Below are 12,154 nucleotides of genomic sequence, written 5' to 3' on the forward strand. Positions count from 1 at the left end.
CAGGAGGAGAAGGGGACGACAGAGGATGAGATGGCTGGATGGCATCACCGACTCAATGGATGTGAGTTTGAGTGAACTCCGGGAGTTGGTGATGGACAGGTGGACTGGCGTGCTGCAATTTACGGGGTCGCAAAGAGTCGGAAACGACTGAGCGACTGAACTGAACTGACCTTGTATCCCTCCCATCTTCATTTTTTTTTTTGGTATTTTGGGAGCCTGACATTAAAGACTAGGACTTTTAAGAAACATACACACAAAAAATTAGAAAGTCTTCACGCATGTACAGTGAGAGGTGCAAGCTCAAACAGACCAGAGAAGAACTTGTTTTGCCTGAGACTGACCCTCAGCACAGAGATTGCCTATAACAATCAAAACTACAAATATGAAAAGGGAGATCAAGGTACCAGAGTAGGAAGACAGTGGGTTCACCTTCCCTGAAGAACATATCAGACTACAACCACACATAGAGCAACTCTTGCTGAAATCAGCGTGGGGACTAGCAGAACAGCTGTTCACAACCAAGGCTGTAAAGAGAGACCCACATGGAGTCTGGTTGGAATGTAAACTGATACAGCCATTATGCGAAGCATTATGGAGGTTCCTCAGAAAAGTAAAAATGGAATCACTGTAGGATCCAGCAAATCCTACTCTGGGTATATATCTGAAGAAAATGAAAACACTAATTCCAACCCCATTGTTCATAGCAGCATTATTTATAACTGCCCAGATGTGGAAGCAACCTAAGTGTCCATTAGTAAATGAATGGGATGAAGCAGATTTGGAATATATATGCAGCAGGTACTAATCAGTCAAAAAAAAACTTTGCTATTTGGAAGACTGGTGGACTTGGGAGGTTATTATGCTTAGTGAAATAAGTCATATAGAGAAAGATAAATTGTACATTTTTAACTTATAAATGAAATATAAAAATTTAAATGAATGAGTAACTATGCTGTTAATATAACTAATGTGAGACTAATATAACAATGTAAATCAACTATGCTTTCATTAAAAATTAATTAATTAAAAAACATTTCTAGTATTAATGTTATGGAAAACCACCTGTGTTTTCTTCTGGAAATTTTATGGTGTTAGTTCTTTCACTTAATTCTTCAATCCATTTTGAATTAATTTTGTGTTTGGTGTAAGATAATGGTCTAATTTTACTCTTTTGCTTGCCACAGATCTTTATTTGATTACTTTTTGGTAGGTTATGTGTTTCTAGGAAAATCTCATCTATACTCTTGGTATATTTTTTACAGCAATTTTTTTTCTGTTAAGTTAGTTCCAATATTATTTAAGACAGAAGTCCCCATCAGAGGGAGCTGTTTACTTAGATTATTGCTGAAACAATTTCCAATTGAGACTAATTCTCTTCACTGATAAGGACTGTTTCATACCTCACAACTCTATTCCTTAATACACAGGGACAATTAACACATTATTTGTTTTCACACAAGGTTGTAGTTCTGATACAGAAGAAAAGCTTATTTTGAGATACTTGAAATTTTAAGAAATCTGTCCCCTAAAAACTGGTGTTCTTCCTTTCCTTTGCCAAGAGTTATGTTTTAGACTATGTAGATAATTTATGTATATGAACTAGTGAATCTAAGAGAAAACCTTTATCCTACAAGTCATTGATAGGACTGTTAATATGCATAGTAGGTTAAACCGCAGATAACTGCACTTCTCTTCTAATAATACACGTACGGTAACACTGTGGGATTTGCCAGAACACATTTCTAAGTTCTGTTGCCCAGAAATGCAATTATTCATTGCATTTGCACCTAGGATTTCTATTCTTTTTTTCTGTTTAAAAATTCAAAATATGACAAGTTTTGACTAAAAGAATATCCCTCAATCATGGCTATTTGCTTTGAAATGGGGAGTTTTGGTTGTTAAAATTATTCTTCTGAAGAGAGTCTGCTGTCTCTTTTTAATATCACAAACATTTCTGGAGTTTCATAGCAGGATATTTAATCACAATTCACATAATTAATAATTGTCTATTTATTTGGATTTTTTTCCAAAATAGTACATCATGAATTTCCCCATTCTACCTAATTGTGTGAGTATAGCATTTTCAAAATCCAATGCGATATACTGGAATGATCCTAAACATAGATCTTAGGTTGTTGATACAAAGAATGAAGGAAAAAATTCAAAGTGAAACCTAAAATTAAAATGTCAGAATGTGTAATCTTTGAGTGACGATTACTATAGACTGAATGTTTGTGTCCTCCTGAAATTCATATGTTGAAACCTAATCCTCAAGGTGACGGCCTTAGGAGGTGAGAACTGTGGTAGTTGATTACATCATAAGGATAGAGCTCTCATAGATGGGATCAGTGCTTTTGTAAAAGAGACAGCAGAGAGGTCTCCTTTCTCTTTTGTCCTGAGAGGATATAGCAAGAAATGGCAGGCTGTAAACTGGGAAGAGGGATCTCACCAGATGCTGAATCTTTCAAGGCCTTGATCTTGGACTTCCTTGGATCCAGAACTTTGAGAAATAAACTTTACTTTTCTATGAAGCCCCCCAATCTGTAGATTTTACTGTGTGTGTGTGTGTGTGTGTGTGTGTGTGTGCATGTGTGTGTGCATGTGTGTGTTAGTTTTCAGTCATGTCTGACTCTTTGCCACCCTTTGGGCTGTAACCCACCAGGCTTCTCTGTCCTGAATTCCCATGGAATTCTCCAGGCAAGAATGCTGGAGTGGATTGCCATTCCCTTCTCCAGGGGATCTTTCCAACCCAGGGATTGAACCTGGGTTTCCTACACTGTAGGCAGATACTTTAACATCTGAGCCACCAGAGAAGCCCCAGATTTTATTGTAGCAGCCAAAATGGAATCATACAATGTCTTTTAATCTTTTCAATATGTCTCCCTTTAGAGTTGCCTTGCAAAAAATATCCCATATTTGTGGTAGCACAGGTCATTGTTCTGGGTTTTGAATTGTGACCATTTCTTATTCTGTGCAGTTTGACAAATTTCAGAGAGTCTGGTATTTTCTTTTACTACTAAGGGTACCCTGCTGCTGCTGCTGAGTCGCTTCAATCATGTCTGACTCTGTGTGACCCCATAGACGGGAGCCCCCCAAGGTCCCCCGTCCCTAGGATTCTCCAGGCAAGAACAGTGGAGTGGGTTGCCATTTCCTTCTCCAATGCATCAAAGTGAAACGTGAAAGTCAAGTCGCTCGGTCATGTCCGACTCTTCGCGACCCCATGGACTGCGGCCTATCAGGCTCCTCCGTCCGTGGATTTTCCAGGCAAGAGTGCTGGAGTGGGGTGCCATTGCCTTCTCCAAAGGGTACCCTGCTATATAGGTAAAAATGATACTGTTTTTTCCTACTAAATGTTGTTTATTCTCTAGGTTTTTTCTGACTCTTCTGTGACCCCATGGACTCTAGACCAGAATGCTGGAATGGGTTGCCAGTTTCTTCTCCAGTGTATCTTCCTGACCCAGGGATTGAACCCATGTCTCACAGGTGGATTCTTTACCACTGATCCACTAGGGAAGCCCTACTAAATATGTGTATGTGTGTAAATAAACACATACTTATGTGTTCTTTAGGCTTCCCTGTTGGCTCAGATGGTAAAGAATTCTCCTGCAGTGTGCGGGTTCAATCCCTAGATTGGTAAGATACCCTGGAGAAGGAGCAACCAGTTCCAGTATTCTTGCCTGGAGAATTCCACGGACAGAGGAGCCTAGCAGACTGCAGTCAATGGGGTCACAAAGAGTCAGACATGACTGAGTGACATTCTATGTTCTCTCTGTTCTATTCTTCAGCTCCATGATTTCTGCTTAGTATTTTTAAGTTTTCTGTATCTTTGTGAAATTCTCACTTTGTTTATGTATTATTCTCTGATTATAGTAAGCGTGATACTTTTTTGAATTCTGTGTCAGGTAATTTACATATCCATTCCATTAAAGTCAGTTTGGAGTACTTTATCTTAAACTCTTTTGGAAAATATTTCAACTATTTTTCATCTTCATTGACTCTGCTTTGGTGTCTGCATGTTGCACAAAACACTCACCTGTCCTAATTTTCATGGGCTGGCCTTGTGCTGGAGAAAGCACTAATAAGCCTGGCCAGTGTGGACTGCTCAACCTTTCTGTTAGTTCAGCCTTCTCTCTTTGTTCTTGGTGGGCTTCCAGGTATTCCAAGTGTGCGTGGTCCCCTCAGTGGTCTAAACAAGCAAGACCGAAGCCAAGTCCACATGCAGCCCTCAGATATGCTGTGTCCTGAGATGTATGGTGCACTTCCTTCCTCTCCAGGGAAAGCTGTGAGAGAGGGGTTTTCAGTACTTTGTTCTCAGCTGATCTGGTGAGGGGGAGCTATGGTGGCTTCCAGCCCTGGGTGGTTCTCTCTCACCCAGGATAGCTACTAATTCTTTATCCTGGGTCCCCTGTGCTTTCTGACACACAGGCTGTCTTGAAGCCAGTCTCCTGCGCAGCCTGAAGAAAAGTTGGGGCATTGGCCACATAGTGCATACCTTTCCTTCCCCAGGGAGAAGCTAGAGCTGGGGAGTTGGTCCCAACCTGAAGGTTCTTTGGAAGAATAAGTCCTATGAAAAGAGGATTTCCTGAATTTCCCTAACAGTTTCTGTATAACTGGTTTCATACATTACTAGGAGCTGGACCTTTTTAATGACTCTGGATTTCTTACAAAGGAAATCTGTACTTGAAATGTTTCTGAATCAGTGTGTTCATGGTGGGTAGATAGTTCTAGGGCTTCCTTTTCTATCATCTTGCTGAATAGGTAACAGGAATTTATTTTCAGCTTTTCCTTGGGGGATGTATAATCTCTATGAAAGTGAAAGTCACTCAGTTGTGTCTGACTCTTTTCAACTCATGAAGTATACAGTCCATGGAATTCTCCAGGGCAGAATACTGGAATGGGTAGCCATTCCCTTCTCCAGGGAATCTTCCCAACTCAGGGATTGAACCCAGGTCTCTCGCACTGCAGGCAAATTCTTTACCAGCTGAGCCACCAGGGAAGCCCAAAATGTATTTTGTCTGCGCCACGTGGCATGTGGGATCTTAGTTCCCCAAGCAGGGATTGAACTCGGCCACCTGCTTTGGAAGCTCAAAGTCTTAAGCACTGGACTGCCAGGGAAGACAATAATACCTATAGTGAAGGGAAAACTTGAGTAAACATTTGAATCCTTAAGTGATGAAAAACACATAATGGTCATATTTGTAAATAAAATCCCCTCAGGTCCTTATTACACCTAGAATGTTTTCCTGAGGAAGTGTCTGAGCAAGCTTCTACCCTGGGATAACTGATTGTATGACATCATTACACTCACATGAAATCTTCTGTGGCTTACCAAGTGGCAAAGATAATAATAATTAAAACTCAATTTGCTCAAAAATTATGAGCTGTAGTTCTGAAAGATTTATGGGGCATATCAGACATTAAGTGTAGGCTGCATCCTCTTAGAAACAAAGGAAAGAAGGCCTCAGAGCCTGAAGTTGCTCTTCTAAGACATGGGGTAAGAACTCAGATAAGGCAATTGCATGGTTTGATGGCCTAATAAGGTGTGTTTCTGAATTCCACTTATATTAATGCCCTCCTTTTGTGATGAGTGTTCAGGGAGCTAAGATAGATGACTTTCTTTTTCATTTTTGTAGTCCTGGGATTCAGCGAAACTGGCAGAAGGATACATTAAAGGAAGGGTGCCAGGAAAGACTAAAGACATTATTTCACTCAGAGAATGTGTTATCTCAATCAGTTGCATCAAAGACATCTCACTCTTCTATATTTATGGTTTTTACTTTGTGACATGGAGCAGTAACTTAATCCCTCCTAGATTCTGGTCCCTTAGTTTTGGTTTAGAAAATCCTCTTGATTCCCCCTCCACCAAGTCAAATCTGTGTTGGTCAGTACCAGGTTAGTGGGGTTGCTGTCTCCAATTTTACTGTGAAGAGAAGGGTCATGTGAAGGAAGAATTGATGAGGGATAGAAGGGTGACTATGTCTTTGTCCAAACTTCTCCACAATCCTGTGGTTTTTACAGCAGTCATGTTTGCATCTGGAAGCAAAGTGCTTCATGCTGTAGGCTAAGTCTTGATACTTTTTGCTCATACAGCTTATAAAGACTAACAAGGGAATGCCCATGTCACTCAGTTTCATGATAATGGTAAAATAGGCAACGGTCCACATTGGTCGGGTCTCAGATCTTGCCAGTGCATGCAGCATTCTTTTGAGAACAGATGTTGTGGGAAAGTTGAATTTTTCTCTGTGTAATTCTTTCTCCTGTGTCCACAGATTCTCTTAGAGAAGAATGGCTTCTGGAAATGGTTCATTTGTGACTGAATTCCTTCTATTGGGATTAACAGACCAACCAGATCTCCAACTCCCCTTGTTCTTCCTGTTCCTAGTAACATAAAACAGTCACTGTGTTGGGAAGCTTGGGCGTGGCAACTTTAATTGGGATCAATTCACATCTGCACACGTCCATGTGCTTTTCCTCTTTAACTTGTTCTTCATAGATCTCAGTTATTCTTCTGTGTTTACACCAAAAATGCTGGTTACCTTCATATCAAAGAATAACATTATTTCTTCCATGGGGTTCATGACCCAACTTAACTTTTTGTGTTTTTTTGCTCTTTCTGAAATCTATGTGCTGACATCAGTGGCCTATGACCGCTATGTGGCCATCTGTAACCCGCTTTCGTATAATGCCATGTCCCCTAAAGTGTGTTCCAGCCTTGTGCTTGGTTCCTACTTGATGGCATTTTCTGGTGCCATGGCTCACACTCTATGTTGACACTGACTTTCTGTGATGCAAACATCATCAGCCATTTTTTTTCTGTGACATGCTCCCTTTTCTCCAGCTCTTCTGCATAAGTACCCATGTCAATGAGCTAGTACTTTTCATTGCAGTGGGCATCAATATCATTGTGCTCAGTCTCACCATCTTTATCTCTTATGGTCTCATCTTCTCTAGCATCCTCCATATCAAGTCCATGTAAGGAAAACCCAAAACCCTCAGCACCTGCAATTCCCACAGAATTGCTGTTTCCTTGTTCTTTGGATCAGGTTCATTTGTGTATCTCAAACCATTTTCTTCTGGGTCCAAGGATGAGGGAAAAATCTCTTCTGTCTTGTATACCAACACCGTTCCCTTGCTGTACCCCTTAATTTATAGCTTGAGGAACAAAGACATTATACTTGCTCTGAGAAATACCCTGAGTATGAGATAGTGATGAACAAAGAGTATCTGTCTGTGCAGTTGGTTATATGACAAGGAGATTCTTGCTGAAATCATATATTATTTATGGCAGCCTTTTAATCCTATTTTTTTCCTTAACCTGATAAAAGAAACTTGAGTCTTTTTTCATAAGTAATTTCTAGTCTTTTTGGAGTGGGTCTTTTTTTTTTTCCTCACTATTACCAAAATATCTTCTCTACCTTTTTTTTTTCCTGTTTAGTAATAGCATTAATTAAATCATAACATTGTCTCCATCTTTTTATTTCGTTGTCACTTTTGAACTCTTTTTTTTTTTTTCCTTTGGAACATTATGCATGGTCTTCAAATAACGGCATTCTACAATAGAGTGACATTGTATCACTGAGGGTGTTTTTATCGGCCACTTGCTATTAAAAGCATGAATTAAATATTTCTACTCTTTTCATGCTCTTTTCAAGAATGCCAGAGTTTAAAAGTTCTATGATGACTATCAAGGATAGGGCAAAGAGTTTTTTTTTTTAACCTTTGTACAGTCAAGCATAGACATAACAGGTCATCAAACTACATTTATTGTATGCAAGCAAAAGTTAAGGTTAGAGTGGTTAGATTTACTTAAGTCACCTAACTTTACAAAGAAAACCTGATTTCAAGTTTGCTACTTTGTAATCTATTTTGCTGTTACTTTCTTCTATTACTTTTATTTCAGTTATGGGGGAATATGAGAAAACACTGCTAATTTCAAAGGTGACTCTGTCTTGTCCCAAGATGATAAATGAATTTCCCTCAGTGTGGCTATTACTTTTTAAAATTATTTTGTCGAAAAATAGCTTTATTGTTCTTTTTCTTGGGACTTAGGAAAACTTTGGGGTTAATATATTGGGGAGCAGATTGGTTCAAACAAGGAAGTTACTTTTTCTGAAAAAAAAAAAATTAAAGACTTGAATTTAGAAAGTTTGCAACTATCTGTAATTCAGGAACAGCACATGTGGGAAAAAGGAGCCTAAATCATGCAATATGTCAGGACACATGGGCAGTAAATAAGAGGTTCCCCTTGGGAGTGGTCATGATACAGTTTCAATCTGAATTTATATCCCATTGAGTATCATAAATACATTCCAGTGTCCATAAAGGCTTGATAAAATTATAATGTACGGTGTCCATACATTGGTGGTGTTTGGAAATTAAGATGGAAAAGTTATAGTCATGTTTGGGGAAGCAGGTAGAGAAAGGACAGCTCTTCAGGAGATAAAATTGTTTTTCAGTAGCTTAAGTCACATTCAACTCTGCAAGCTGATGGACTCTAGCCTGCCAGGCACCTCTGTCCATGGGATTTTCCAGGCAAGAATACTGGAGTGGGTAGCCACTTCCTTCTTCAGAGGATCTTCCAACCTGGGGATGGAACCTTTATCTCCTGCATTGACAGGCAGATTCTTTACCACTGAGCCACCTGGGAAGCCCCAGGAGATAAAATAGCTAGGGATAACTGGAACTCAATTTAAGAAAAAGGAATTTAGAACAAAGAATGGTAGATAATGGAAGCCCTTACCTATTGCTTTCTCCATTCTGGAAGGCCCTAGATATATTGTGGCGGTCACATAATTTATTTGGATGATAAAAGCATAATTTACTTGATGTAAAAGAAAAAATAAACTAAACTCACAGGACTGGAGGACTTGGAAAGTACTAAATAACACCTTCTTGTTGGCTCCCATATGCTATTTCCATTTGGATATTTAGGTATGAAAACCTTGAACTGCAGTTGGTATGGCAATGAGAAATTAAAGAAATTAAAAAAAAAATATTGGATGAATGAACCAAGTTGTGACCATGACTTCTGGAAAGGATCCTGAATTATTATCATTTTGGGGAAAAAAGGTTAAAAAAGGAAACTCTAAAAACCCTCAACTCAATGTATCAAGTGATAATTTAAATATTTTCTGAGATACCTTTGATGATATTCACCATTTGCCACATTCCTAGTCTCCACTCATTATTCAGTTATTTTAAAATTCAGCATAACTGGTTTGTCTGTTAGTTTTTTGAATGTTGTGATTGTTAAATCCTGTCTTAGTTTAAAAAGACCACTCATCCCCTCCCCTGATTCCAATATTAACACAATTTATTTTAACTTTACAAGTTCTAATTATGTGAAATAGTTGATCTTGGCTGCAGCTTTTTGCTTTTTTCCCTTTCTTTTACTTACTCTTCATTTTTAAAAACTTGTTTTCTTTGCTGAAAAAAAAGTATATATAAACAGGTATAAATAATATCAGTGTTATTTAGAAATCTGTGGACATCACAGAGGTGTGTCCACTAAATTATATGTTCTATCATAATTTGAGGTGGTCGCAAGAGTGGCTGAAAACCAGTTACTAATCTTTCATGAACATCAAAATGCAAATGAAATGTGCTTCATTTACAGAAAATGTTTCCTTGAAAGTAATTTGTCTTTGACTGATTGGAAAAAATTAATAAAATAGTTTAAATAGTATTTGTTATAATAAAGAGTGGTGACATTTCTAAAGAGATAACTTAGCAGAGAGTTGAGCAATTTGAACACAATTTAGTTAGAAATAAGTACAACGTCTGTCTATTTGAACTTCCTTCAAAAGAGGGTCAGGGTATTTTGCTTGCACAGCATAGTTATTCTTAGTTGGTTTTGCTTTCTTAACGTATGTGAATGGAGCAAAAAAGTAACAAGGGAAATTGTTGAAATTTTCACAACTGAGAGTCCATCAGGTAAACTATGGAATGTGACTATACTTATGTACTAAACAGAGCTGGAAGGTCTGGTTTTCTAGTTTTATCAAAAATGGTTCTCTGAATCACAGACCAGAAAGTTCTTAAATTACATCCTGAAAAATGGCAGAGATTAACTACCTTTAGTTAAAATGGTAAAGAAGAAATAAAGTCACAGATGTAGAGAACAAACTTATGGGTACTAAGAAGGGAAGAAGCTTCCTTGGTGGCTCAGATAGGTAAGGAATCATCCTATAACATGGAAGACCTGGGTTCGATCCTTGGGTCAGGAAGATCCCCTGGAGAAGGGAGTGGCTACCCACTCCAATATTCTTGCCTAGAGAATCCCCATGGACATAGGAGCCTGGTGGGCTATAGTTCATGGGGTTGCAGAGAGTCCCTTGGACAAAAAGGACATGAAACTACTCAATCCTAAAGGAAATTAACCCTGAATACTCATTGGAAGGACTGATGCTGAAGCTGAAACTCCAATACTTTGGCCACCTGATGCAAAGAATGAGGTCATTGGAAAAGACACTGATACTGGGAAAGATTTTAGGACATGATGACAAGGGGATGACAGAGGATGAGATGGTTGGATGGCATCATCGACTCAATGGACATGAGTTTGAGCAAACTCTGGGAGATAGTGAAGGACAGGGAAGGCTGGCATGCTATAGTCCATGGGGTCACAAAGTATCAGACAAGGCTGGGAAACTGAACAACAACAAAAAAAATAAGAAGAGGAGGTGGGATGAATTAGTTCATTGGGACTGACATATAAACAGTACTATGTATAATATAGATAACTAATGAGAACCTCTTGTATAGCACAAAAACCTCTATTCAATTCTCTGTAGTGACCTAAATGGGAAGGAAATTAAAAAAAAAAAAAGAGTGGTTATAGCAATATCCAATTTAAATATACTTCAAGTCCTTTTACATGTGATTTCAAATTTTCTGCTAGCCGAATTAAAAAGATAAAAGAGAAAGATGTGACGTTAATTACAATAGTGATTCCTGTAACTCAATAGAGCCAAAATATTATCACTTTATCATGAAACCAATATAAAAATTAAGATATTTTTACCTTTTATTGTACTAAGCCTTCAAAGTGTTGTCAGAACAGCCCAGATCAATGTGACACTAAATTTTAAAAATTAAGAGCACTTGACCTCTGTTTAAATTTCATTAAATTTACAGTTGAAGAGACAGAATCCCATACTTAAGTTTTTCCAAACATGTATCTGGGCTATCTCTAGTTGTGGCCTGTGGGGGTTACTCTCAAGTTGTGGCTTGCAAACTCAGGAATTGCCTCACTTGGACTCTAGAGCATGGGCTTCAGTTGTTGTGGCCCAAGGGCTCAGTAGTTGTGGTGAATGGACTTAGTTGTACCAGCACATGTGGAATCTTCCTGTATCAGGAATTGCACCCATGTCCCCTGCATTGGCAGGTGGAATCTTTACTACTGGGCCACCAGTAGTAAAGTGGTAGAAGTCCGATGGCCATACATTTTCTGTCATTTAAAAATAAGGGAACACATGTATACCTGTGGTGGATTCATTTTGATATTTGGCAAAACTAATACAACTATGTAAAGTTTAAAAATAAAATAAAATTAAAAAAATAAAGTATCTTATTTAGTAACTTTTTCATACTTATGCAGTTTTATTGAGAAAAAATTGACTGTATACATTTAGTGAAAGTGAAAACTAATCAGTCATGTCTGACTTATTGCAACCCCAGGGACTATACAGTCTATGGAATTCTCCAGGCCAAAATGCTGGAGTGGGTAGCCTTTCTCTTCACCAGGGGTTCTTCCCAACCCAGGGATCAAACCCAGGTCTCCTGCATTGCAGGTGGATTCTTTACCAGCTGAGCCACAAGGGAAGCCCAAGAATACTGGAGTGGGTAGCTTATTGCTTCTCCAGAAGATCTTGCTGACCCAGGAATTGAACCGGGGTCTCCTGCATTGCAGGCGGATTCTTTACCAACTGAGCTATCAGCGAAGCCCAGTTTTAGGGAACGTGGTTCAAGATGGGAACATAGGAAGATCCTGAGCTCACCTCCCTCCATGAATGCAGTGATTCTACAGCTATATATGAAACAATCACCTCTGAAAAAGATCTGAAAACTTGCTGAGCACTTTCTTCACCTTGTAAGGTGAGAAAAAGGCCACATAGAGGTAGATATAACAGGCTGAGATACAGTCTCACTATAA

The 12,154-nt window shown here is 38.7% G+C and overlaps 1 pseudogene; it reads left to right on the forward strand.

The window, feature by feature from the left end:
* Positions 1 to 6,285: 6,285 nt before the first annotated feature.
* Positions 6,286 to 7,207, forward strand: LOC147342307 (olfactory receptor 8B3-like; annotated as a pseudogene).
* Positions 7,208 to 12,154: the final 4,947 nt, after the last annotated feature.

This window comes from Bos grunniens, chromosome 29 (genome assembly GCF_055505025.1).
Source record: "Bos grunniens cultivar Pamir isolate PY7600 chromosome 29, Bosgru_T2T1.0, whole genome shotgun sequence".
Taxonomy (NCBI): domain Eukaryota; kingdom Metazoa; phylum Chordata; class Mammalia; order Artiodactyla; family Bovidae; genus Bos; species Bos grunniens.